This window comes from Chiloscyllium plagiosum, chromosome 7 (assembly GCF_004010195.1).
Source record: "Chiloscyllium plagiosum isolate BGI_BamShark_2017 chromosome 7, ASM401019v2, whole genome shotgun sequence".
Classification (NCBI taxonomy): domain Eukaryota; kingdom Metazoa; phylum Chordata; class Chondrichthyes; order Orectolobiformes; family Hemiscylliidae; genus Chiloscyllium; species Chiloscyllium plagiosum.
Window position 1 is genome coordinate 21,007,309 of NC_057716.1, and position 12,827 is coordinate 21,020,135.

The following is a 12,827-nucleotide window of genomic DNA, read 5'->3' on the forward strand; positions in this document are numbered from 1 at the left end:
GGGGACATGAGATAGCTTTGGCAAATAGAATCAAGGAGAATCCAAAGAGTTTTTACAAATATATTAAGGACAAAAGGGTAAGTAGGGAGAGAATAGGGCCCCTCAAAGATCAGCAAGGTGGCCTTTGTGCGGAGCCGCAGAAAATGGGGGAGATACTAAATTAGTATTTTGTATGAGTATTTACTGTGGGAAAGGATATGGAAGATATAGACTGTAGGGAAATAGATGGTGACATCTTCAAAATGTCCAGATTACAGAGGAGCAAGTGCTGGATGTCTTGAAGTGGTTAAAGGTGGATAAATCCCCAGGCCCTGATCAGGTGTACCCTAGAACTCTGTAGGAAGTTAGAGAAGTGATTGTTGGGCCTCTTGCTGAGATATTTGTATCATCGATAGTCACAGGTGAGGTGCCAGAAGACTGGAGGTTGGCTAACGTGGTGCCACTGTTTAAGAAGGGTGGTAAAGACAAGCCAGGGAACTGTAGACCGGTGAGCCTGACCTCGGTGGTGGGCAAGTTGTTGGAGGGAATCCTGAGTGACAGGATGGACATGTATTTGGAAAGGCAAGGACTGATTAGGGATAGTCAACATGGCTTTGTGCGTGGGAAATCATGTCTCACAAACTTGATTGAGATTTATGATGAAGTCACAAAGAGGATTGATGAGGGCAGAACGATGGACGTGATCTATATGGACTTCAGTAAGATGTTCGACAAATTCCCCATGGGAGACTAGTTAGCAAGGAATACAGGGAGAACTAGCCATTTGGATACAGAACTGGCTTGAAGATAGAAGACAGAGGGAGGTGGTGGAGGGTTGTTTTTCAGACTGGAGGCCTGTGACCAGTGGAGTGCCACAAGGAGCGGTGCTGGGTCCACAACCTTTCATCATTTATATAAATGATTTGGATGTGAACATAGGAGGTATAGTTAGGAAGTTTGCAGATGACACCAAAATTGGAGGTGTAGTGGACAGTGAAGAAGATTACTCAGATTATAACAGGATCTGGACCAGATGGGCCAATGGGCTGAGAAGTGGCAGATGGAGTTTAATTCAGATAAATGTGAGGTGCTGCATTTTGGGGAAGCAAATCTTAGCAGGACTTATACACTTAATGGTAAGGTCCTAAGGAGTGTTGCTGAACAAAGAGACCTTGGAGTGCAGGTTCATAGCTCCTTGAAAGTGGAGTCGCAGGTAGATAGGATAGTAAAGAAGGCGTTTGGTATGCTTTCCTTTATTGGTCAGAGTATTGAGTACAGGAGTTGGGAGGTCATGTTGCAGCTGTACAGGACATTGGTTCAGCCATTTTTTGAATATTGCGTGCAATTCTGGTCTCCTTCCTATCGGAAAGTTGTTGTGAAACATGGAAGGGTTCAGAAAAGATTTACAAGGATGTTGCCAGGGTTGAAGGATCTGAGCTACAGGGGGAGGCTGAACAGGCTGGGACTATTTTCCCTGGAGCGTCGGAGGCTGAGGGGTGACCTTATAGAGGTTTACAAAATTATGAGGAGCATGGAAAGGATAAATAGACAAAGTCTTTTCCCTGGGGTTGGGGAGTCCAGAACTAGAGGGCATAGGTTTAGGGTGAGAGGGGAAAGATATAAAAGGGACTTAAGGGGCAACCTTTCATGCAGAGGGTGGTACGTGTATGGAATGAGCTGCCAGAGGAAGTGGTGGAGACTGGTACAATTGCAAACTTAAAAGGCATCTGGATGGGTATATAAATAGGAAGAGTTTGGAGGGATATGGGCCGGGTGCTGGTGGTGGGACTAGATTGGGTTCGGATATCTGATTGGCATGGATAGGTTGGACCGAAGGGTCTGTTTCCATGCTGTACATCTCTATGACTTAAGAATTTGGAGTAATCTTCATATATGGATCAAAGGTGACCTGTGACAGTATTGGAGAAGCGATTATTGAATGTCATCTTGTTTATTTAATTGGATATTTAACAAACTCTTGACAATCCAGTCACACAGACAGCCTGGTCTCAATATTCTTTTAGTTGATCAGTTCAGTAGATTAAATGTCTCCTTCATACAGAATGACAGTCTGAATTGAATTGAATGTATTGTCACATGTACAGAGACACAGCGAAAAGCTTTGTCTCGCGAGCAATACAAGCAGATCACCGAGATAAGTAGCATAGATCATAAATAATAGGTAAACAGCGACAAAAACAAAAACATGGGTACAGGCAAATGGTAAGAGTTTGAGTCCATTCAGTATTCTAACAACACTAGGGTAGAAACTGTTACGAAACCGGCTGGTGCATGTGTTCAGGCTTCTGTACGTACACACACACACACACACACACACACACACACACACACAGACACACACACACACACACACAGACAGTCTGCTGCCTCTCCCAGTGATTACAACAACGATGTTGTAGAAAAACACTGCCGGGGTGGGACTGATCTTTGAAAATGATGGCAGCCTCTCCTTGACAGCGTGCCTGGTCGATGGATTCTATAGATGGGAGGTTGGCCTGACTACCAGGACTGCATGTATCCACTTAGTCATGGAGCTATATTGCACCAAAACAGACCCTTCAATTTAACTCGTCCATGCCGACCAGATATCCCAACCCAATCTAGTCCCACCTGCCAGCACTTGACCCATATCTCTCCAAACCCTTCCTATTCATATACCCATCCAGATGCCTTTTAAATGTTGCAATTGTACCAGCTTCCACCACTTCCTCTGGCAGTTCATTCCATACATGCACCACCGTCGGCGTGATAAAGTTGGCCCCTGGGTCCCCTTTAAATCTTTCCCCTCTCACCCTAAACCTGTGCCCTCTAGTTCTGGACTCCCCTTCCTTGGGGAAAAGACCTTGACTATTTAACCTATCCATGCTCCTCATGATTTTATAAACTTGTACATGTGGGACATAAAAACGCAGAAAGAGAGAGAGAGTGTGAGTGTGTGTTTGTGTGTGTGTGTGTGTATACGTATGCACGAGCGTAGGTCACACTTTAATACTTGTAGCTCTATAGCACACACAAATGAAGCAATGTTCAGAACACACACACAGTCTGCTGTCTCTCCCAGAGATTACAACAATCTTATGAGCATTTTTAGTCAACCACATCAGTCTGATCACATTTCTGACAGCAACTATCCTCAAATCAAATTGCTTGCATTTTCAGAAAAGATAATTTGACAAAGTATGAACATTTCATCACATGGTAAATGGAAGGGCATGTTTCTGAAATAAACAAACTAACAGCAGTTTGAATTGCTTTCCATCCTTGCTCTGAATTAAAAAACCCAGTTAAGGCACATTGTCCTTTTACAAAAAAAGCCGTCAAAATGCATTGTCCTGCTTTGACCCTACCTTCCCGAACAGCTGTCTGATACTGATTTCTGCTACTGGGCAAAGTCCTCTCGCTTGCTCCCCAAGTGGCTGCAAAACAGCTAGGTTTGTCAAGGGTTTATATAAAACGTGATCAGAGGCAGAGAACTTGGAAACAGGGTGGTTACAACATGCAATTTAAGTCTCAATGGAATGTCTATAAACCTCACTGGTCACCTCATCAACTCAGGGACCAGAGGGTTAATTAGATTCCCTTTACTACCTTTATGATAACAAGAAGACAGGCATAAATCTACTAGGTATATCGAACAGGTTTGCAGGAAATGACTCAGACAGTCATAGAGTCAGAGACAGCACAGAAAAAGACCCTTCAGTCCAACTTGTCTATGCTGACCAGATATCCTAAATTAATCTAGTCCCATTTGCCAGCACTTGGCCCATAGCCCTCTATTCATATATCCATCCAGGTGCCTTTTAATTTGACCAGCCTCCACCACTTCCTCTGGCAGCTCATTCCACACACGCACCACCCTCTGCATGAAAAGTTGCCCCTTGTCCCTTTTAAATCTTTTCCCTCTCACCCTAAACTTATGAACTCTGGTTTTGGACTCCCCTGTCTTGGGAAAGTATCCTTGGCTACCCCATCCATGCCCCTCATGATTTTGTAAACGTCTATAAGATCACCCCTTAGCTCCAATGCACCAGGAAAATAGCCCCCATTCAACAATAAAAAATTAGCACCAGCTACATCCCATTGGCTTCACAGGATGGAGATCAGACAACATTTGAGCCATAAGAGGAGAAGGTAAAGCAAACCAGGATTTGTAAGGAGCATCTCAAAATTAGTTTACAAGGAGGATCTTAAAAAACAAAAGTGCAGGGAGGGAATTCCAGACTTAGGGAATCTGAATCTCTGGACACATGGCCGCTAATGATAGAATGAAGGAATTAGAAGAGGGTGTGCAAGAGGCCAGCATTTGAGGAGAGTAGAAGTCTGAGGAATGTAGAGCTCATGAAAGAGATTGAGATCAGGAGGTGGTTTTGGAGAGTTAAGGCCATGGAAGGATTTGAAAATTAGAATGAGAATTTTAAAATCAACAACTTTCTTGATTGGGGTCATTTCAGTTATTCATACACATTGCAATAGCTTCAGTTTACACTCCAGGTGTGGGCCCTATTTTTCTAAACCTGTCCATCTCATTTATTTTGCTCAAAAGCTGCATCGGTAAAACTATGCAGAGGGCTCGTCAGTCTGAGATAGTATTGGGACATAGACAGACTTCACACCTATTGTCAGAAAAGCTGAGCTATCTTGAGAATCATGATGTGGAGGTGCCGGTGTTGGACTGGGGTGTACAAAGTTAAAAATCACACAACCCCAGGTTATAGTCCAACAGGTTTAATTGGAATCACTAGCTTTCAGAGCATCGCTCCTTCATCAGGTGGTTGTCATCAACCTGAAAGCTACTGCTTCCAATTAAATCTGTTGGACTATAACCTGGTGTTGTGTGATTTTTATCTTGAGAACGTAATTTAAAAGCAGCTCTGGGATTTATAGATCAAAGAACAGAAACCAGCATATCCCAGTATAAAAGGTGAAAGTTTTAATCTAAGGTTGTTTCCTGTATCACATCTTCATGACACTGGACTCCTTTGGCTATAAATTCTGTGAGCATGATCTTAATCTCCACAACCACCTGATGAAGGAGCAGCGCTCCGAAAGGTAGTACTTCCAAATAATGTTGTGTGATTTTTAACTTTGTCCACCCCAGTCCCTCCAAATCATGAATCTCATTCTTGAAAGTGGAGTCACAGGTGGATAGGATAGTGAACAAGGTGTTTGGTATGCCTTCCTTTATTGATTAGAGTATTGAGTACAGGAGTTGGGAGGTCATGTTGCAACTGTACAGGACATTGGTTAGGCCACTGTTGGAATATTGCATGCAATTTTGGTCTCCCTCCCATTGGAAGCATGTTGTGAAACTTGACAGGATTCAGAAAAGATTTACAGGGATGATGCCAGGGTTGGAGCTGAGGGAGAGACTGAATAGACTGGAGCTGTTTTCCATGAAGGATTGGAGGCTAAGGGGTGACCTCATAGAGGTCTGCATGAGAGGTCAAAGAGAAAGAGGTTGCATTCGTATTGCCCCCTTTAAAATCTCCCAAAGAGTCTCGCCACCGATGAAATAATTTTGAAGGCGAATTACTTGTAGTTGAGGAAAGTCAGCAGTTAATTTACAGGCAGCCGGATCTGACAGTAAGAAGCTGGAAAAGCTGAGTTTGCTCTCCTTGAAGAAAATGAGATTGATTGGGGGTTTAGAGTCACTGCTTCCATGACTTGGAGCCGCAGGAACCGAGGCTGATGTTTCTAGTGCCATGCTGTCAGGGTGCCCAGTTTATAAATGTTCAACTAAATCCCTGTCTGCTGTTTCAGGAGGAGGAGTAAAGTCTCATGGCACTACTCCAAAGAAGCCAGCAGGGGAATGTTTCATGGTGCACTGGTCAATATTCATTTCTCAACAAGCATCACAAACAGATTATTTCACTATTATGACTTTACTGCTCATAGGCAGTTGATGTACAATAATTGGCTGCCACTTTTCCGACACTACATCCATGACTGTGTTTCAGATTTGGCTAAACAGCTCTAACACTGTGCTGAGTCATGGAATGTGCTTTAGAGATTCATTACTTGCTAAACTGTTACAGACAAGATGGAGAGACAAATTTAATTATTTTATTCTTCTCTGTTTGTGTTCATAAAGAGATGTATTTTATAATTTAATTTCTTTTGCACAGGCTGCAAGATACTTTCCCCAAAACCCTCTGTTTGTGAAACTGAACATAAAAAATAATGGCCTACACAAACATCGAAAACAGAAGTACGGTTTATTCAAACTGTGAGGAATATCTGGTGCAAACATCTACACACACCAGGAAGACAGAGAAAAAACACAAAAGAAAAAGCTACAATTACAAATAATTTAATAGTCAGTGATATTGGTGTTAATTCACATGATTTGTGTGTGTGACCAGAGTGCATGGTCAGAAATGGTCCTTATTCGATGGAGCTCAAATTCAAGGAGCTGCAGTTGGCTGAACTTGCAGAATCCCTCGTAAAGATGATGAAGGTGTTGCAAGAAGGTATTGGTGAGTAGGCCTGGCCTACTTATTCAGCAAATGTAAGATTTGTTCCAGAATCCAGGTTTTGAAGAGGTGAAGGCTAGAAACAGGTTTTTATACCTGGATTCTGGCTGTTCAGTTATCAGGATCAGTAAGCTTTGCACAATGAGGAAGGAGAGATCACATCCAGAACGAGACATAGCTCAAGTGAGTACAGTATATAGTTCAGGGAATTTGGAGGCAGCCTAGGAATTTAGTGCAGAAGGGAAGAGGTGCTTTTTTTAAAAAATTGGCTCATAGTTCCTTAGGTTTTTTAAAAAAATAGGATAAGTTGAAGGCCATGATCAAAGGCTCAGCAGAAAAGAGTGACATCATGGGAAGTGGATTGTTTGATGATAGTCAAATTAGTAGTAATCTATTATGGATTACTTTCAGATTGAAAGTAAATAGGGGAATTATTTACAGTCTACAAATTAAAAAACCAGAACAGAATTTTTAAAAATCAAATTGATAACTATGTAATTAAAATAGAGTTGCTGGGTCAGGCAATGAGCTGTAACTACATGATGTGGGAGCTGGTGGTCCACATAGTGGCTCATAGTGTATCAAGTGTTGGTTAGTTGAGGGACTCCAGCTCAGACACTATGACACATCAGGGACGGGGAAGAGTTACCTGAATGCGGTGTTTCAGGAGGCAGTTCCAACCCTTGGATTGAATTTGGTCAGTGGTCGGGGGACAGGAAGGAGTGCCTGTAAGTGAGGCAGATAGAGGGATACAGGAGGTAGTGTTAAAAGGAGCCTCTGCACTTGAGCCTGTCTAAAAACTTTGCAATGCTTGCTCTCTGTAGGAACGTATCCCCTGTGGTGCGCTGTTGTGGGCGTCACAGAGATGTGGCAAGGAGACCAGGGTTGGCAACTGTATAGCCAAGGATACACGTCCTATTGAAAGGACAGGCAGAGGGGTGGCATTATCCCATTAGTAAGAAATTAAATTAAATCGATAGCAGGAAATGATGTTGAGTCAAAGTGCAGAAACTGAGTGGCTAAAGTTAGGACACTTTAGAGGAGTAAAAGCTCTGATGAGATTATGTACAGGCCTCCTAGCAGTAGTCAGGACATATAAAAGACATGTCAGAAAGGCACTAGTACAATAAACATGGGGCTCTTCAATATGCAGGTGGACTGGGAAAATGAGGTTGATGGCAGATATCAAGAAAAGGAATGGGTGATTAGTCTGCGAGATAGTTTTTATTTTGAGCAGCTTGTGGAAGAGGTTACTAGGAACAGGCAATTATATATTTAGCGATGTGTAACGGGGCGGAGATGATCAAAGCACTGAAGGTGAAGGAATCCCTAGGGGATAGCAACTATAATATGATAGAATTCTCCCTGCGGTTTGAGGGGGAGAATTTAGAATCTGATGTAATGGTATTCCAACTGAGTCAAGGTAAAGATATGAGAGAGGAGCTGGCTAGTGTTGATTGGAAGGGGAGCCTAGTTAAAAAGGATGGCAAAGCAGCAATGGCAGGAGTTTCTGAGGATAATTTAGGAGGCACAGCAGAAATTCACCCTGAGCAAGAGGAAACGTACTAAGGGGAGGATCAGGCAACAATGGCTGACAAGGGAAGTCAGGGATAGCACAAAAGTGAAAGAAAAAGCCAAACAATGTGGTGAAGATTAGTGGGAAGCCTTTAAAAACCAGCAGAGGATGACTAAAAAAACAACAAAAGGGGAGATGATGAAATATGAGAGTAAGCTAGCTGATAATATAAAAGAAGATTGCAAGAGATTCTGTAGATATCTAAAAGCGAAGAGGGGGGCAAAGATGGACATTGGACCACTGGAAAATTAAGCTGGAGAAGTAGTGATGGGGAACAAAGAAACTGAATAGATACTTTACATCAGTTTTCACAGGGGAAGACACCAGCAGCATACCAGAACTTCAAGAGAGTCAGGGGGCCGAGGTGAGTCTAGTGGCCACCACTACAGAGGTGGTGCTGTGGAAGTTGAAAGGTCTGAAGGTGAATAAATCACCCGGACCAGATAGACTACACCCCAGAGTCCTGAAGGAGATAGCTGAGGAGATTGTAGAGATATTGGCAGTGATGTTTCAGGAATCACTGGAGGCAGGAAGGGTCTCTCAGGACTGGAAAATGGGTAATGTAACACCCCTGTTTGAGAAGGGAGGGAGACAGAAGACAGGAAACCATATGTTAATGAAAGATTTTCAGATCCCTTATTAAAAGGATGAGATTGTGTAATACTTGGAAGTGTATTGTAAAATATGGAGAGATCAGCATGGCTTCATCCAAGGTTGGTCATGCCTGACAAATCTGTTAGCATTCTTAGAGGAGGTGACAAGCAAGTTAGACAGAGGAGAACCAGTGGTCATGATCTATTTGGATTTCTAGAAGGCCTTTGGCAAGGTGCTGCATAGGAGGCTGCTAAATAAGAGCCTATAAGGCAAGATACTGGCATGGATAGAAGATTGGCTGACTGGCAGAAGGCAGGGAGCAGGGATAAAGGGGTATTTCTCAGGCTGGCAGCTAGTGAGTTGTGGAATTCTGCAGGGGCCTGTGTTCGGACCACAACTAATCACATTATCGAAACATAACTAGATTGCGACGCCATGACTCTGCACTTTTAGTCAAAACATGGCTCATTTGTATTGAACTGTATTAAGCTATTATCACCACTTCACATATACCAGGTTTCAATTGCTCTCCTTTGGCTGAGGAGACATCTTGCCTACTTGTCCTTTTGTATGTGTGGACTGCAAGGTTTGCAGAGTGCAAGTGTATAACAGTTCAGTATTTCTGAGTTCTACTAATTATTATTAGAGATTTATAGAGATAACAGCAAAAATAACACTATTTTAGAGTCATAGTGTCATACAGATGTACAGCATGGAAACAGACCCTTCAGTCCAACTCAAACGTGCTGACCAGATATCCTAACCTAATTTAATCTAGTCCCATTTGCCAGCATTTGGCCCATATCCCTCTAAACGCTTCCTATTCATATACCCATCCAGATGCCATTTAAATGCTGCAATTATGCCAGTCTCCACCACTTCCTCTGGCAGCTCATTCCATATAGGCACCACACTGAATGAAAAGGTTGCCCCTGAGGTCCCTTTTATATCTTTCCCCTCTCATCCTAAACCTATGCCCTCTAGTTCTGGACTCCCCCACCCCAGGGGAAAAAACCTTGTCTATTTACCCTACTCAAGCCCCTCATGATTTTATAAATCTCTATAAGGTCACCCCTCAGCCTCCGACGCTCCAGGGAAAACAGCCCCAGCCTGTTCAGCCTCCCCCGATAACTCAAATCCTCCAACTCTGGCAACATCCTTGTAAATCTTTTCTGAACCCTTCCATGTTTCACAACAACTTTCCGATAGGAAGAAGACCAGAACTGCACGCAATATTCCAACAGTGGCCTAACCAATGTCCCGTACAGCTGCAACATGACCTCCCAACTCCTGTACTCAATACTCTGACCAATAAAGGAAAGCATACCAAACGCCTTCTTCACTATCTTATCTACCTGCGACTCCACTTTCAAGGAGCTATGAACCTGCATTCCAAGGTCTCTGTTCAGCAACACTCCCTAGGACCTTACCATTAAGTGTATAAGTCCTGCTAAGCTTTGCTTTCCCAAAGTGCATTTATCTCGCATTTATTTAAATTAAACTCCATCTGTCACTTCTCAGCCCATTGGCCCAATCTGATCAAGATCCTGTTGTAATCAGAGGTGACCTTCTTCACTGTCCACTACACCTCCAATTTTGGTGTCATCTGCAAACTTACTAACTATACCTCCTATGTTCACATCCAAATCATTTATATAAATGACGAAAGGTTGTGGACCCAGCACCGATCCTTCTGGCACTCCACTGGTCACAGGCCTCCAGTCTGAAAAACAACCCTCCACCACCACCCTCTGTCTTATACCTTCAAGCCAGTTCTGTATCCAAATGGCTAGCTCTCCCTGTTTTCCTTGCTAACTAGTCTCCCATGGGGAACTTGTCGAACATCTTACTGAAGTGCATATAGATCACGTCCATCGCTCTGCCCTCATCCTCTTCGTGACTTCGTCATAAATCTCAATCAAGTTCGAGAGACATGATTTCCCACATACAAAGCCATGTTGACTATCCCTAATCAGTCCATACCTTTCCAAATCAGATTCCTTCCAACAATTGCCCACCACCGACATCAGGCTCTCTGGTTTAAAGCTCTCCGATTTTTCCTAAACACCTCTGCTCTCACTCTCAATAAATCTGTATTTTCAGATTACAGATTGAGAGATTATAAACAGGTTATGAGGTTGGGTTCTGAACAAAATTTGTATTTATCATCTTAGTCCTGTTTTAGTTCAAGAACAATTTTATGCTACTTTTACCAGGGTGGTAGGTTATAATTATGGTCAACCCTTTGGAGAAAGAATGATTAGAAAATAAAGAATGTGTGTTGCAATGAAGTTGTTAAGTTGGCAGATCTCTGCTTGTACAACGTAATTTGTGGCTTGCTATGTACTGCTTCTGTAACGTGCAGGATCAGACACTTGATCGTAAAGACTTAAACGTGAAGTTGTGGAAAAGATGGGCCTGGATTTGGAAGGTGGAAACAAGTGCAAAGATTGAGGAGAGAGGAGAGATTGGATGTGAAACAGTCACACAGAGGGGTCAAACGTGGCTCTTTTTGAGGAGAACTTGAAAAATAGGAGAATTGAGGATAGCACCTTTCGGTAATTAAATTGTGAATATGTTGGTGAGGATAATAAATAGGAGCTGGAGGGGTCAAGGAGAAGCTGAGCTTGGGGAGGGGATATAAGAGAGAAACCTGAGGAAGATGAGAGATCAGGGCTTAGCTAAGTGAGGGAAACAGCAAAGACCAAGGCAACTGAAAAGGCCATCTCAATCTTAGTGACAAAGAATTCGATGAGTTCCTCAAACACTGCGAGGGCAGTGGAGATATCAGGAAGCAATGGTATGTATTGGAGAAATGGAAACGAGGATTACCTTTGCTTCCTAGAACATTCCATGAACATTGAACAATTTAGACAACCTGAGAGCAGGATCCGAAAATGCCTGATGTGATCCACATAGACCTGACAGTGAACGGGTAAACTAATTGTTGACCAGAAATGTTCATGTCCATGTTCAGTAGGAGATGGCCAGAGCGAGGCAATAATGGCTTTAGTAAACATGAAGTCACGGAAAATGGAAGGAAGACAATTGTGCCATTTGGGGGGGCATCTGGATGGTGTATGGGTGGGAGGAGGTTTGGAGGGGTGTGAGCAAGTGCTGGCAGATGGGACTAGATTAATTTGGATATTTAGTTGGCATGGACAAGTTGGACCGAAGGGTCTGTCTCTGGGCTATACATCTCTATGACTCTATGACCCAAGAAATATTGCAGAAAATGGAGGCTTGGCAAAAAAAAAGACAATTAGGAATTTGAAATAGGCTCTCTGTAATCAAGGAGACAGGAAGTGGGAGGAATGTGCTCGGGGAGGGCCAAAGCTAAATGATCAGAGATTGCCATACAATTGCAGTCGAAAACAGGAGCAGAAGGCCTTTCAGCCCTTCAAACCTACTCTACCATTCGTCATGATCAGAGCTGATCATCCAACTCAATAGCTTGATCCTGTCCCTCCACCATATCCTTTGATACCTTTAGCCCCAAGGACTACATTCAACTGCTTGAAATTATATCAACAGACCATGTAAAATGTAAAGATCGAGAGTAGGATTCCACTGAATTTAGAGAAGAGGAGAGGGGTTGGGAGGAGAGAGGAAGGGAAGGGGAGAGTGGAGGAGAGAGAAAGAGATTGCCCAGATACAAGTTACAACCTAAAAGAGCCGACTTAATAAAACCTTCATGCTGCTGTGTGGCTGCACTGCTCAAAAGAAACACTGGACAGGTACGTCAGGATGGGGGGGTTAGCTGGACAGGTACATCAGGATATAGGGGTTAGCTGGGAAAATGAATTAAGAGCAGATAAACCAGAATCTAAATGTACACAGAACAGGTTCGAGGCGGGTGAATGATTGTCCCCATTATCAATTCCTCAAACTGGTCAAAATTTGATATTGCACAACTCGAGAGCATTCATCCTCAGAGAATAATGTCTAATGTAAGATAACTAAGCCAGACAAATATAACTTGAAAAAGGCATAAAAATGAACCATATTAAGGTCTAAGCAACAGGCTGTAGTCAGTGAAAATGTGTAAATTACTACAAATCTGCTCCAAATGCAACAATTCAGGGCTGCAAGAGAATTATTCTGTTCTCTATACAAGAACACATACTAATCATCCATCTTCAAATTAATACTGGTATGAATGGCCACCATCCAAGAAAGCAGCT

At 42.9% G+C, this 12,827-nt stretch overlaps 1 long non-coding RNA gene across 1 annotated transcript in view; it reads left to right on the plus strand.

Annotated features, from left to right (window-relative positions):
• The window catches only part of LOC122551394, a 33,679-nt gene extending 25,548 nt beyond the window's left edge, over positions 1–8,131 (plus strand). Inside the window, exon 3 of the long non-coding RNA XR_006312093.1 lies at positions 6,126–8,131. This is a non-coding gene — a long non-coding RNA (uncharacterized LOC122551394). The remainder of the gene's footprint in view (positions 1–6,125) is intronic.
• Positions 8,132–12,827: the final 4,696 nt, after the last annotated feature.